The sequence below is a fragment of the Euleptes europaea genome, chromosome 8, assembly GCF_029931775.1.
Source record: "Euleptes europaea isolate rEulEur1 chromosome 8, rEulEur1.hap1, whole genome shotgun sequence".
Classification (NCBI taxonomy): domain Eukaryota; kingdom Metazoa; phylum Chordata; class Lepidosauria; order Squamata; family Sphaerodactylidae; genus Euleptes; species Euleptes europaea.
Genome location: NC_079319.1, coordinates 22,347,096 through 22,358,647, shown reverse-complemented (window position 1 = coordinate 22,358,647; position 11,552 = coordinate 22,347,096).

Below are 11,552 nucleotides of genomic sequence, written 5' to 3'. Positions count from 1 at the left end.
GCGCATTCCAGGCCACCAAAACTGTCTTCTTATTAGGTGCAAGGATTTAGCAAACCCAAAATGTCCCCCTATAGTTGAACTGTGGCTCCGTTCCAATATTTCCCGCCTCAGTTCCCTGGGCACGTAATGTTTGTTCTTACAGATACCGTTTTTGTCCGTCACCTGGGATGGGATAGATTCTTCCTCCCGCTCCCGCTGAAGAGCCTCCCCCCACCTTATCTTGACTACCTCCGGGAGGCTTTCTGGAACTGCCCAGAGGCGGGGAAGGGCAGCATCCGACCCCGGCAAGGAGGTGGGTACCGGTCCTTCAGCCTGGTCCCCTCGCTCTATTTGGGAGATTTCCCCCCCCTCCCCAGAGGTTGTGGTCGGAAGTTCTCCGGGGACTGCTGGGGATGAGGAGGTGGGAGCGACCACTTCTCGAGGGGGACTCGAACTCGAGTCTTGTGCCGCCGCGCGGCTTTGTGCTCTGGTCAGAACTCCTGCACTATTCCCCTCTGGAGTCAAACCCAGATGTTCCCGTGTGAAAAGAGAACCCACCGGCCGCTCAACCTGACACTCATATTGCGGCATGCGAGACAGTCCGTCTGCTAAGCAGTTTTCTTTCCCAGGCATGTGTTTGATGGTAAAGTGAAACTTAGAGAAAAAGGTCGCCCAACGCACTTGTTTGGCGGACAGCTTCCGCTGACCCAAAATCGATTCAAGGTTACGGTGATCTGTCCAAACCACAAAGGGCTCGGCCGCCCCCTCCAGGAACTGTCACCAAACCGTGAGTGCATGTTTAATTGCCATGGCCTCCTTTTCCCCAATCGGCCAGTTGAGTTCAGGGCCAGAGAACTTCTTAGAAAAATATGCGCAGGGTCTAAGTCTCCCTTGATCATCCCTCTGAAGGAGTGCGCCTCCCATCGCCTTGTCCGAGGCATCTACCTGTAAGGTGAATGGCCTGGAGCAATCTGGGTGCGCCAGAATGGGTTCAGAGGTAAAGCGCTCCTTAAGAGTTTCAAAAGCCGCCTGACACCTGGCGGTCCAAGGCACCTGGTATTGTGCAAAGGTGGCCTCTTGCCCCTTCCCTTTGGTTTTAAGCAAATCAGTAATAGGCAAAGCTATTTGAGCGAAATCCTGAATAAAACTTCTATAAAAGTTAGCAAACCCCAAAAACTGCTGAACCTGTTTGCGAGTTCTGGGAGGTTCTGCCTGCACCTTCTCCGGATCCATGCTTAACCCTTGGGGAGATATCACATAACCCAAAAACGACAATTGGTCCTGGTTGAATGCACATTTTGATAACTTAGCATACAAATGATTGTCCCTTAGACGACGCAACACCTCCCGCACCAACTCCCTGTGCTCTGCGGGATCCTTGGAGTAAATAAGCAAATCGTCGAGAAAGACTATCACACCTTTAAATAGGAGATCGTGTAGAATCTCATTAATTAACTGCATGAAGCACGATGGCCCCCCCGACAGACCGAATGGCATGACTAAAAATTCAAACAAACCATAACAACAAGAAAAGGCTGTCTTAGCTTCATCCCCCTCCTTGATCCGGACCCTGTAGTAGGCTTCCGCCAGGTCAATTTTCGAGAAAACACAACCCTCCTGTAACGCACTCAGGAGGTCCGGGATTAAGGGAAGGGGGTAGGCATTAGTTTCAGTAATCGCGTTAAGCCCCCTATAGTCTACACACAGTCTGAGATCAGATGTACCTTTCTTCTTCACAAAGAAGCAGGGAGAAGAAAATGCAGCCTTGGACGGCCGTATGAAACCCCGCTTCAAGTTCTTGTCCAGAAATTCTCGCAGCACTGCTTTCTCTTGAGGACTCATGGAATAAACTCGGGCCTTGGACGGTTTAACGTCCTTAATCAGTTCGATGGCACAATCCGTAGTGCGATGAGGGGGCAATAAGTCACAGTCTGTCCCCTCAAATACATCTGCAAAGTCACTATATTCTGGGGGCAACGAGGGTTCCTCCAAAGCAGCGGCGCTTCCCCCTTCGCCTCCGGGTAAGTTATCCCGGCTGTGTTTTTCGCACTGGGGAGCTCCAAACACCACCCGCCTTTGTTCCCAATCAATGCTCGGGTTATGCCCCGCCAACCAATTGATGCCGAGAACCACCGGGTAGGAAATCTTAGGAACTACCGTGAAGTGGATCTGTTCCCAGTGGTTTCCCACCCCCAGCCACATCTTGCGAGTGTGCAAATGAACTGGCCCTCCCCGCAGGTCACTCCCATCCATTTGATGGAAATGTAAGGGCTGGTCCAGTTCTCGAGTCCCAATTTTCAGACGTTCTACCACCGCCTGATCAATTAGGGTCCGGGAGCACCCGGAGTCCAAGATAGCCACAACGGCCACAGGTTCCCCCCCTTGGGGGTTTCGTAACACAACAGGTATCAGCAATGTCTCTCCCTGGTCACTCACCCTACATGGAGCCGGTTTGGTTTCTTCCGAGGGTGCCCTCCGTGCCGGTTCCCTCACAGAAGGCCGTCCTCGTTTTTTGCCGGTGAGGGGCTTCGGAAACTATCTCGGGTACGACGGTTGTGGAGATCCGATGAGGTTTCAGCTTGCAGGGCCGCTGCCCCACGGCGACCGTTCATCCCCTCCGCTCTCCTGTGCTCCAGATTCCGAGGTGGTGTCGCCTCCCGCTCTTGTGTCGCCCTGTTGCTCGTCCCTTCTGACGGCGTGTTGGTACATTTTGCTGCAAAATGGCCCATCTTCCCACACTGAAGGCAAGCTCCCTCCCTGAACCGACGTGCCCTGTCGAGACTGTAGACTCCTCGATGTCTTCCCTCTCGCCGGGAGCCTGCTGCGTTGTCCCCTCTCGCAGGCAGGATAGGGATCGTCTTCGAAGGACGATCCTTGGAGAACTGGAGGGTAAGCTTGCGATTCTCCACCAGGGCTGCCAAACTTATCCACTCCTCCACTGACTCTGGATCTCCCAAAGTCAAACAGCCATCCAGCACTTCCCACCGCAACCCTTCGCGGAAGTGCTGGACCTTTGTGGCCTCACTCCACTCCCACGACAAAGATAAAAAGTCCTGTGCATACTCACTTACTGAGCGGGTTCCCTGCTTCAAACGACGCATGGCAACCTTTGCCTTTTCCCCCCGGTGGGGGTCCTCGAACCGGCGTCGCAGAGCGGACAAGAACTCATCCAGGGATGCCAAAACCCTAGGCATAGTTTCTGCCGCCGTCACTGCCCACTCCACCGCCTCCTTCTCCAGCAGGCTGATCACATACCTGACCCGAGCTTCTTCCAAGGCAAAGGTCTCCCCCTGGTCCTTCATGAAGCCGGAGATTTGGAGTAAGAAGTGAGACAACTGTGAGCTGGATCCGTCGAAAGATACCTTCAGGTCTCTGGCCGTAGGGCGTCTGGGCGTGGGAGCCTCCCCAACAACGAGCGGCCCTGTAGTCGGCCGCGAATCCGTTTGGGGTTGTTGCACGGGCTGTCCAAGCCCCCTCACTGCCCCTAGAACAGCTGCCAGGTCCCGCTGCAAGGTGTCTAGCTGAGTCTGCAGGTCCCGATTCTGCAGAACGAGCATCTGATTCTGTCCGCGTATCAGAGTGGCCGCTTCTGCAGTGAGGGTAGGGGTGTGAGCGAGCGTGGGGTCCTTCCACCCTTCCCCTTCTCCATACCAAGCGGCCAGCGGTCCCCGGTAGAAGTCGCCTCCTGGTTCTGACGCTGCTCTCTGCCGCTGCCCGGCCCCCGAGAGTCGGGGGGTCCACGTCAGCCTCCCAGGGACATCGGTAGGCCCGGGTGGGCGCTGCTCCGGGGTCGCTTCTCCTTGACCAACCTCAATATCAGCGGGAGTCTGCCGAAGCTCCTCTCCCGCGTTGAGCGGCACCGAGGGTGGTACAGACATCCTAATACTACTTCTAACCCGAAAACAAAAAAGGTTGGATTTGTAACGTACTGTCAGATTCTAGGACTCCGTTGCCTCTCAGGAATCATCAACTTTACTCCAGACGTTAGCAGAGAGTTAAAGTAGAATTTATTTGAAAGGAAGGGTACAGTAATCTATGAAACACAACGTTACAATGGCGCAAAATCATTTGGAGGGCATTCTTATAGAGTACACAAGCTAGAATGTTTACAAGTAAAAGCTTTGAAATGCAAAACATCAGAGGTTCCCCAACACCAAGAGAGAGAATTCACACCTTAAGATCAGAGCAGGATTACAATCAGGAAGTCACTTTGAAATGGAGATCTCTCGAGCCTTTGGCTGTTGCCTCTTCCTTCCTTTCTCTTTCCCACGGGAAGGAGAGGTGAAACGAAAGTCACCTCGCTATCCAGGGTTCGATTGCATGCCCTCGCTGACACTTCCCTAGTTTTTTTTTCTGATTCAGAGTGAACCAGGATATCGTCCACATAACTAAGAATGTGGGGACGTGAATCAGGTTGGAGGCGCTCCCACATCTGGACCACGTGTACATGGCAGATGCTTGGGGAGGAGTGAAATCCATGAGGTGTGCGTTTGAACGCGTACTGCTGTCCTCTGAAGGTGAAAGCAAACTTATACCAACACGAGGGGTGAAGCTCAATGCTATGGAAGGCATTGGCTAGGTCAATTACTGAATAGAATTTAGATCCAGCCGCGATGGCAGAATGGATTTCATTGTATTTGGCCACTACTGGTGCTACTGGGGTGTGTGTGACCGCATTAAGGGAATGGAAGTCAACTGTCACTCTCCACGTGACTCCGTCTGCCTTCAGAACTGGCCACAGCGGGGCATTGCAGATGGACTTCATTGGGAGAATGACGTTCCACTCCAAGAGTCTTTCCTATTCCTATTCCTTTATGGTCTTTCCTATTCCCTCCTCTGCGTCTCCAGGGTATTTGTACTGGCGTTGGGGAGGGGGGGTATTTTCCTTCAATGAGCACGCAGGCTCCATGGACCAAGCCTCATTCCGCTTTATCTTTGACCCATACTTCTGGAAAATCCTGTACCCAAGAATCTTTCTTCAGAGGGGCCAAAGGCAAGGGGGCTTTTAGAGCAGCGCATCGGTGCACTGCATTTACAAAGTCAGGTCCTTTTGGGATACACAACAGGAAGCCATTGGCAAGATCGATGGTAATCTGCAGTCCTTTCAGAAAAGGCACCCCTAGGATCCTGTCGTCTTCCCCCCTGTTCTCACAGGCTGTGAGGGCGGAGTGAGTGGAGCCTACTTGACAAGGAATGTTTTTCCAAGTCCTTGCTGTTTGATTACCCCCGGCAAAGCCTGCAAGGCAAACTGTAGTGGATGTGGGTTGTCCTTTTTGGGCAAGTCTGGGATGCAGCACATTGAGTGCAGCGCCCGTGTCTACAAGCAGGGTGGCGGATTCTGTTTTTCCCAGAGTCCTAATGTCCGCCTTTACAGTGGATCTCCCCCAGGGATTGGGTGCTAATTTGGCTTTGATGTGTCCCGGGGGGTCCGTGGACTCCGGGCATCCCTAGCACAGATCTGGCTGACGGTCTGTGGAGACTGTTTGTGTCTCAAGCTGCTGCACCTTTGCAATCATGTAGGTGGGGGTTGCCGTCTGGTTCTGCTCTTGGGGAGCTCCCCAGTTTGCCAACGCTTGTACGAGGACTTTCGTGGGCTGCCGATGGAATTCATCCATGTTGGCTCCTAATTCTCTAAGTTTTCCCCCATGTATACCACCTTAAGGGATCTTTCCCTGGTGGCGGAGGGAGGCATTTGGGCACTCGGGTTTTGGGGCTCCATTCTGGGGAGGGGGGCAGAGGGAGCCGGGTGGTTCTTGGGACCGTTAGCCTGGGGTCGCGGGAGGGAAGGGCCACCTCTTGGCTGGGTGTCCTTTCCTCCACGTCCCCTAGTCGAGCCCCGAAAGCCACCGCGGTTGTAACCTTTTGCCTGACTCCCCCCTCCCCAATTTCCCTGTTTGGAGAAGTTGGTATTTTCCTGGTAAGGTGCATGGCGGGAGTGGGGGCCGTTGTTTGAATAGGTCACCGGTTGGATTGGCTCCCGCGTGACTTTTTCTTTCTTTCCCTGCTTTAGATTACGCCCTACGTCCGTGGTTTCCCTCATGACATTTGCGGCTTCCCTAATGCACCGTTCTATTTCGGCCCAAGTGGTATCCCTGGCTGCCATTAGTCCTACTGCTAACTTCGTTCGGGGGTTGAGCCCCCGGACTAAGGGTTCTTTGAAATCTTTTATATTGAAGTCAGTCTGATCGACTCCATCGGCCATAACAGCGCCTGTCTGAATGACTCCCACTAGTATGGCCAGAAGCTGTTTTCTTGTCACATACGTGTCGGGATCGTCTCCTGGCCCCTGTTGCTCTAACACAAAAGTGTCTGCACAGTTTGGCCTCCCCACATGTACTGGAGTATTTCCACCATCCAGTCTTTGCAGGTTTTGTATGCCATCCTTCGAGAAGCCATAATGGCGATTAGGCTTAATTGCTCGTTCTGTGGCGCGCAGCGTAAAGCCAGGGCAGTTAGGTCTGCTCCTGTGGCCATAGGATGGGCTAGTGCGATTGTAGCCATCCATGATATGGCGGTGTCCTTAGTAAAAGGACCTATTTGGGACGCAATGGCTTTTATTTCATCCGGGTGCCAGTTCCTCGTCTCACTGACCACCTTACGTGTAACCACAGCTGGGGCATTTCCCTCTTGGGTGCTTGTGCTTATTATCTTGGCTAAGATTGGATTGACTGGTTGGTTTGGAGCTCCTTGGCACCCCATAGTCTCCTTTGGGAGAACTGGGTATAGCGGCACTGAGGGGACTGGCAGCTCTATTGCAGTCTCTGGGTGGACTGTGGCTATAATGGCATGTTGTAGTCCCAATTGCTGTCTCAGAGAATCGATCTCTTTTTGGCATGCATCGTGGGATGCAGCCGTTGTTTCGGTTTTAGCCTTTTCAGCCAGATATTGGGCAGCTTGAGTGGCTTTAGACAATTGTGCCAGAGCTGTTTCTAACTTTTGCTCCGTTTGTTCTGTAGCGTGAGAGCTTCATTTTTTTGGCTAATTTCTTCAAGCGAGGTGGCTAACCCTCGTTTTTCCAATGTCAGGTCTACCTTTTCCAGGGCGAGTTCTTTTACCCTCGTCTCTAAGAAGTGTACTTCCTCTTCTGATTCCAGCATTCTGTTTAAATATTCTCCTTCGGTTTTTTGTAATCTACCCTGGAGTTCTTCTACAGCCTCGTGTGCCCTTTTTTGGATAAAGAGGCAGTCTCTGATGGCAGAGTAGAGACCCCATGCTATATACCGATCCTTTTGTTTGGAAGATGGTTTGTTTTTGTCACAATGCTCCTGGATTGTGTCCCTGAGCATGGTTAAAGGATCTGAGGTTCCGTTAAAGGCTCCCTCTTCCCAAGGGCAATCTCCTTTCTTTGCCAGCCAGATAAATTGAATTCTCAAACATGGTATAATTCTTACCATATCTAGCAATACGATAACTAATATGATAGTTGGTGGTGAATGACAAGGCTAAAATGAAACAAAGAGGTACCATCTGAGGACATGCACATTGTGGTCTTTCATTCAGTTGATCCATTGAAAGGGGGCATATTCTGTGATTAGGGTAAATTGATTGTTTACTAGATAATATTGAAGGGCTCCTACTGCTCACTTGATGGCCAGTGCCTCCTTTTTCTACAGTGGTATATACCTTTTCTACTTGCTGCAGTTTTCTACTGAGGAACATAATGGGGCGTTCTTCTCCTTGGAAATCCTGGGACAACATGGCCTCTGTGCCAAAATTAGATGTGTCCATATGAACAATGAAGTTGCTGAAAATCTGGATTCTGCAGAGTGGGCACATGTGACAGGGTCGTTTGAAGGTACCTGAAGGCTCAAATCCATGGCTCTGTCCATTGTATCCTGACAGCTTGTTCCATCTTCAAACAGTCGGATAAAGAGTAGGTGTGGCTGGAAAAATGGGGGTCAAGCTTACTATAATACCCCACCAATCCCAGAAAATGCCACATCTGCTTCTTAGTCCACAGTGATAGGGTTTGTTCTAAGGAAGTTACCTTCTCAGGAATTGGACATAACTGTCCCCTGCTGATGATACCTGAGGCATTTCAGCTCTCGGAAGCCGAGACAAACCCCCCCCCCCAGATTTGCTTTTAGACCAGTAGCACATAGAGCCCTTACCATGTGGTCTTGATGTTGCAGTCTCCCAATCTGGGCTAAAGATGATATGTACAGAAGGGCAAAGTCACAATTCTGGGACCGCACCTGTCGACCATCCATTGAAATGTCACAGCAGCCCCATGGAACCTGAAGGGCATCACTTTGAACTGAAAAAGGCACTTGGGGATGGCAAATTCTGTTTTCTCTTTATTCGTGGGCTCCATGGGAATTTGCCAGCACCCCTTGGTCAAGTCCAATGCAGACAGATTCTGGGACATGCCTAGTTGATCTATTAGTAAGTCAGCTCAGGGCATGGGGTAGGTGTCAAATTGTGCTATTTTGTTCACCTCCCAATAGTCGATGCAAAATCTTATGATCCCATCTGGTTTCGGGACCAGGACTCTGGGGCTACGCCAGATACTTTAGGGGAGGGCTCAGTTAACCCCAACTGTAACATTTTCTGGACCTCTTGGTCCACCACTTGCCACCTTTTCAATAACTCGGTAAACAGAGGTTAGCCTGCTGTGCGATAGTTGCAAATAAAACCAGCAGTCACTTAGCCAAAATCTAAATCCTTGTGGTAACTTCCCACAAAGAATATTACAAATTAGAATATCCTTGATATTATGTATTCATGACAAATTAAAAAAAATTGTCTATTGTAAGTACAAACAAGGTTACAAAGTAACAAATACAGTAAACCGTTAACATTAATGTTAAACTACTCGCTTGCGGGCAGTCCTTAATGTTACACATTGAAATCCTGTGTTCTGGTAATGCTCTCAGCATCGGTAACTTTGTGGTTCCGATGTTCCCCTCGTAGGATGGGGTGCAGTTTTACAGGGGTCCAGTTATCACCCTGTTTCGACCCTTTAGGCCTTCCTCAGAGACCACTATGATATATATTACAATATTAAGCTATTATAACATAGGTATTAATGTATATTTCAATTACATAGGCATGTTGGCATAAATTAAGTGGATAGTTGCCCGATGCGGTTGTATATTATTTTGTTAATACATACATCGACTCAGTTACAAACCTAGATAATCATAATGTTTATATTTTCCATTTTGAAAAACAAAATAATTACTTACACGCTAGCTGTTCAGAAACCTGCTCTCGCGTTGACCGAGGGACAAAGTCCTCACTGAATGCTTAACCAATTCCCCTAACAGGCTTGTGTAGTAATTGCATACATCTGTGAGATTCTCTTAAAGGTATAGCTTCATGTAAGTTACAGATAACAGGTCATATCCAATGCTGTATTATGCCCGTTTGGATATAAGGTATTAAAAAAAATATGAATGTATTTAGTCTCCTGGCATCTTAATATCAGGTCAACATCTACCTTATCATTGCTATGATTAATATATCACCAAATCACAAAAAATGAGAGATCCTCATCTGTATGATTCTTATCCAGAAAATGTTCTGTAAGAGGTGCGTCTAGGACTCAATTCCTAATTCTTCAGCGATGTTCACCAGTGCGGTATTTTATTTGTCTATTTGTCTTGCCAATATACCAGTTACAATGGAGAAAAGGCACTTATAATAGAAAAGCACGAAACTATAGCTGCTCAATGCAAAACATCCATGTATTGTTAAGAATAACAAGAAATGAAGACACTATACATAAATATAGTCTCAATTGGTAACTCCAAATATTTTGCAAAAAGGACCATATCGGACAAAAAAGTCCAAGAATGTTGATAGGTTTCTGATAGGGTGTCCTATTTCGCAGAAGCTTTTTCGATCCTGGCAATGCCACGACAATAAATGACAGTTCCTCAGAACATATGTTTTCTAAAATAGATATATACCTCTATAAGTATTATGTTGAGTGAGAAGCATAACAGACATAATAAAACAGATTATAGTAACCTTGTGTACATACCCAGGAAAACACGGCTTGTAACCCCTCAGTGTTAGCGGATGGCGAATCTGCATCATCTGCTACGTTACGCGTTACTTTCAAATTTAAAGGGGAACACACCAATTATACACAGCTATAATGAATCTGAATGTAGGTACAGTGTGTGATGAAAATTTGAATACATCAATGTAATGAGGATGTACAGTTCACAAATACTATAGTACAAAACTAAGAGCCAATATACAAAAAACAGAATGTCATTCTGAAGAAAGAATATACACATCAGTAAGTTATAAGAAACTGGCCAGTTCAAAACTTGTGTTCAATCCGTTTGGAGCACTTTCCCCCCCTCCCTGTTCGATGCTTTAAAGACCAAATGCCCCCCTTCCCGGGATTCCCAGGAAGGGGGGCAGTGGGGGTTTAAACTGCTCTGCGCTGCCTGCCCAGGAGTTTAAACTGCTGCCAGCAGTTTAAAGACTGCCCCGCCCAGGAAACCGGGCAGGTCGGTCTTTAAAGGCGGGAAAAGGCAGGTTCGGGGAACGCCAAACCTGCTGAATTTATTCAACATTCGCCCGAACTCGCCGAATTCGGCACGTCCTTTTCCCGCCTTTTTTTTTAGTTTGGTTCCATCCAAACCAGAAACCGCCAAATCGAGGGAAATTCGGCGGTTTTTCGGTTCGGGACGAACCGAATTGACAGCCCTATTAGGAACTTAAAACCATTCAATGTTTTGAACCATTCAAGGATCCCGCTAACTCTTTTTTTGCCTCAGAATCACATTACTGTTATGCTTAGACTTTGAAACGGGTATGAAAAATTATAGTGTCTTCCTAGTGTATTTTGTAGAACTTCAACAGAGCTGGTAGCTAATGAAAGAGGGTATCAGGAACTTAAAACCATTCAAAAACAGTTTATGAGAAGAGATTACAGACACTGAAAGAAATCTGGAAGCAGCAGTGTTTGCTGTATAATCCACTCCATGGGATTGCTGTATAATCCACTCCATGCCACAGGCCTAAGACTTTACACAGCTGTTCCATGGCAGCGGCCATAAAAGAGGTAGTGTGGTCCATGAGGACCTCTCGGAGCAGCCCAACATGTAAGAAGAAATGGAGGAGGGCCCAGCACACCCCATGGCTTGCATGGTACATAATGTGATGGCCTCTCAGCACTGGGTAGCATAGTCAATGATGACCAGTATATATTGGAAGCACCAGGGCATTCTCAACAAGAGCCCCACAAAATCTATGACAACCCTCTCAAGTGGGGTACAAATTATAGGGGATAAAAAAAGGGGAGGCCGGGGAAAGCCCGTCCCAACCATTGGCATTGGGGACAGGATCAGCAGTGTTGTTTAACATCTCTGGAAACTGCCAGCCAAAAGAACTGGGCCAGGACCCGGTATTTTTGATGCCCTGATGAGTGGTCATGACTCAGTTCTGGGACCCAGGGCTGGAAGGCTTGGGACACTATCAACTGCTTGGTTTCAGCTCCTCGCTCTCTTATCACCTGAAACCACACCCCTTATCCTGTCTAATATGGGGTAGATGGGCAGCCCGTCAGTCATCTTGTACCACTCTGTCATTCACCGCTACAGGTATGAGAG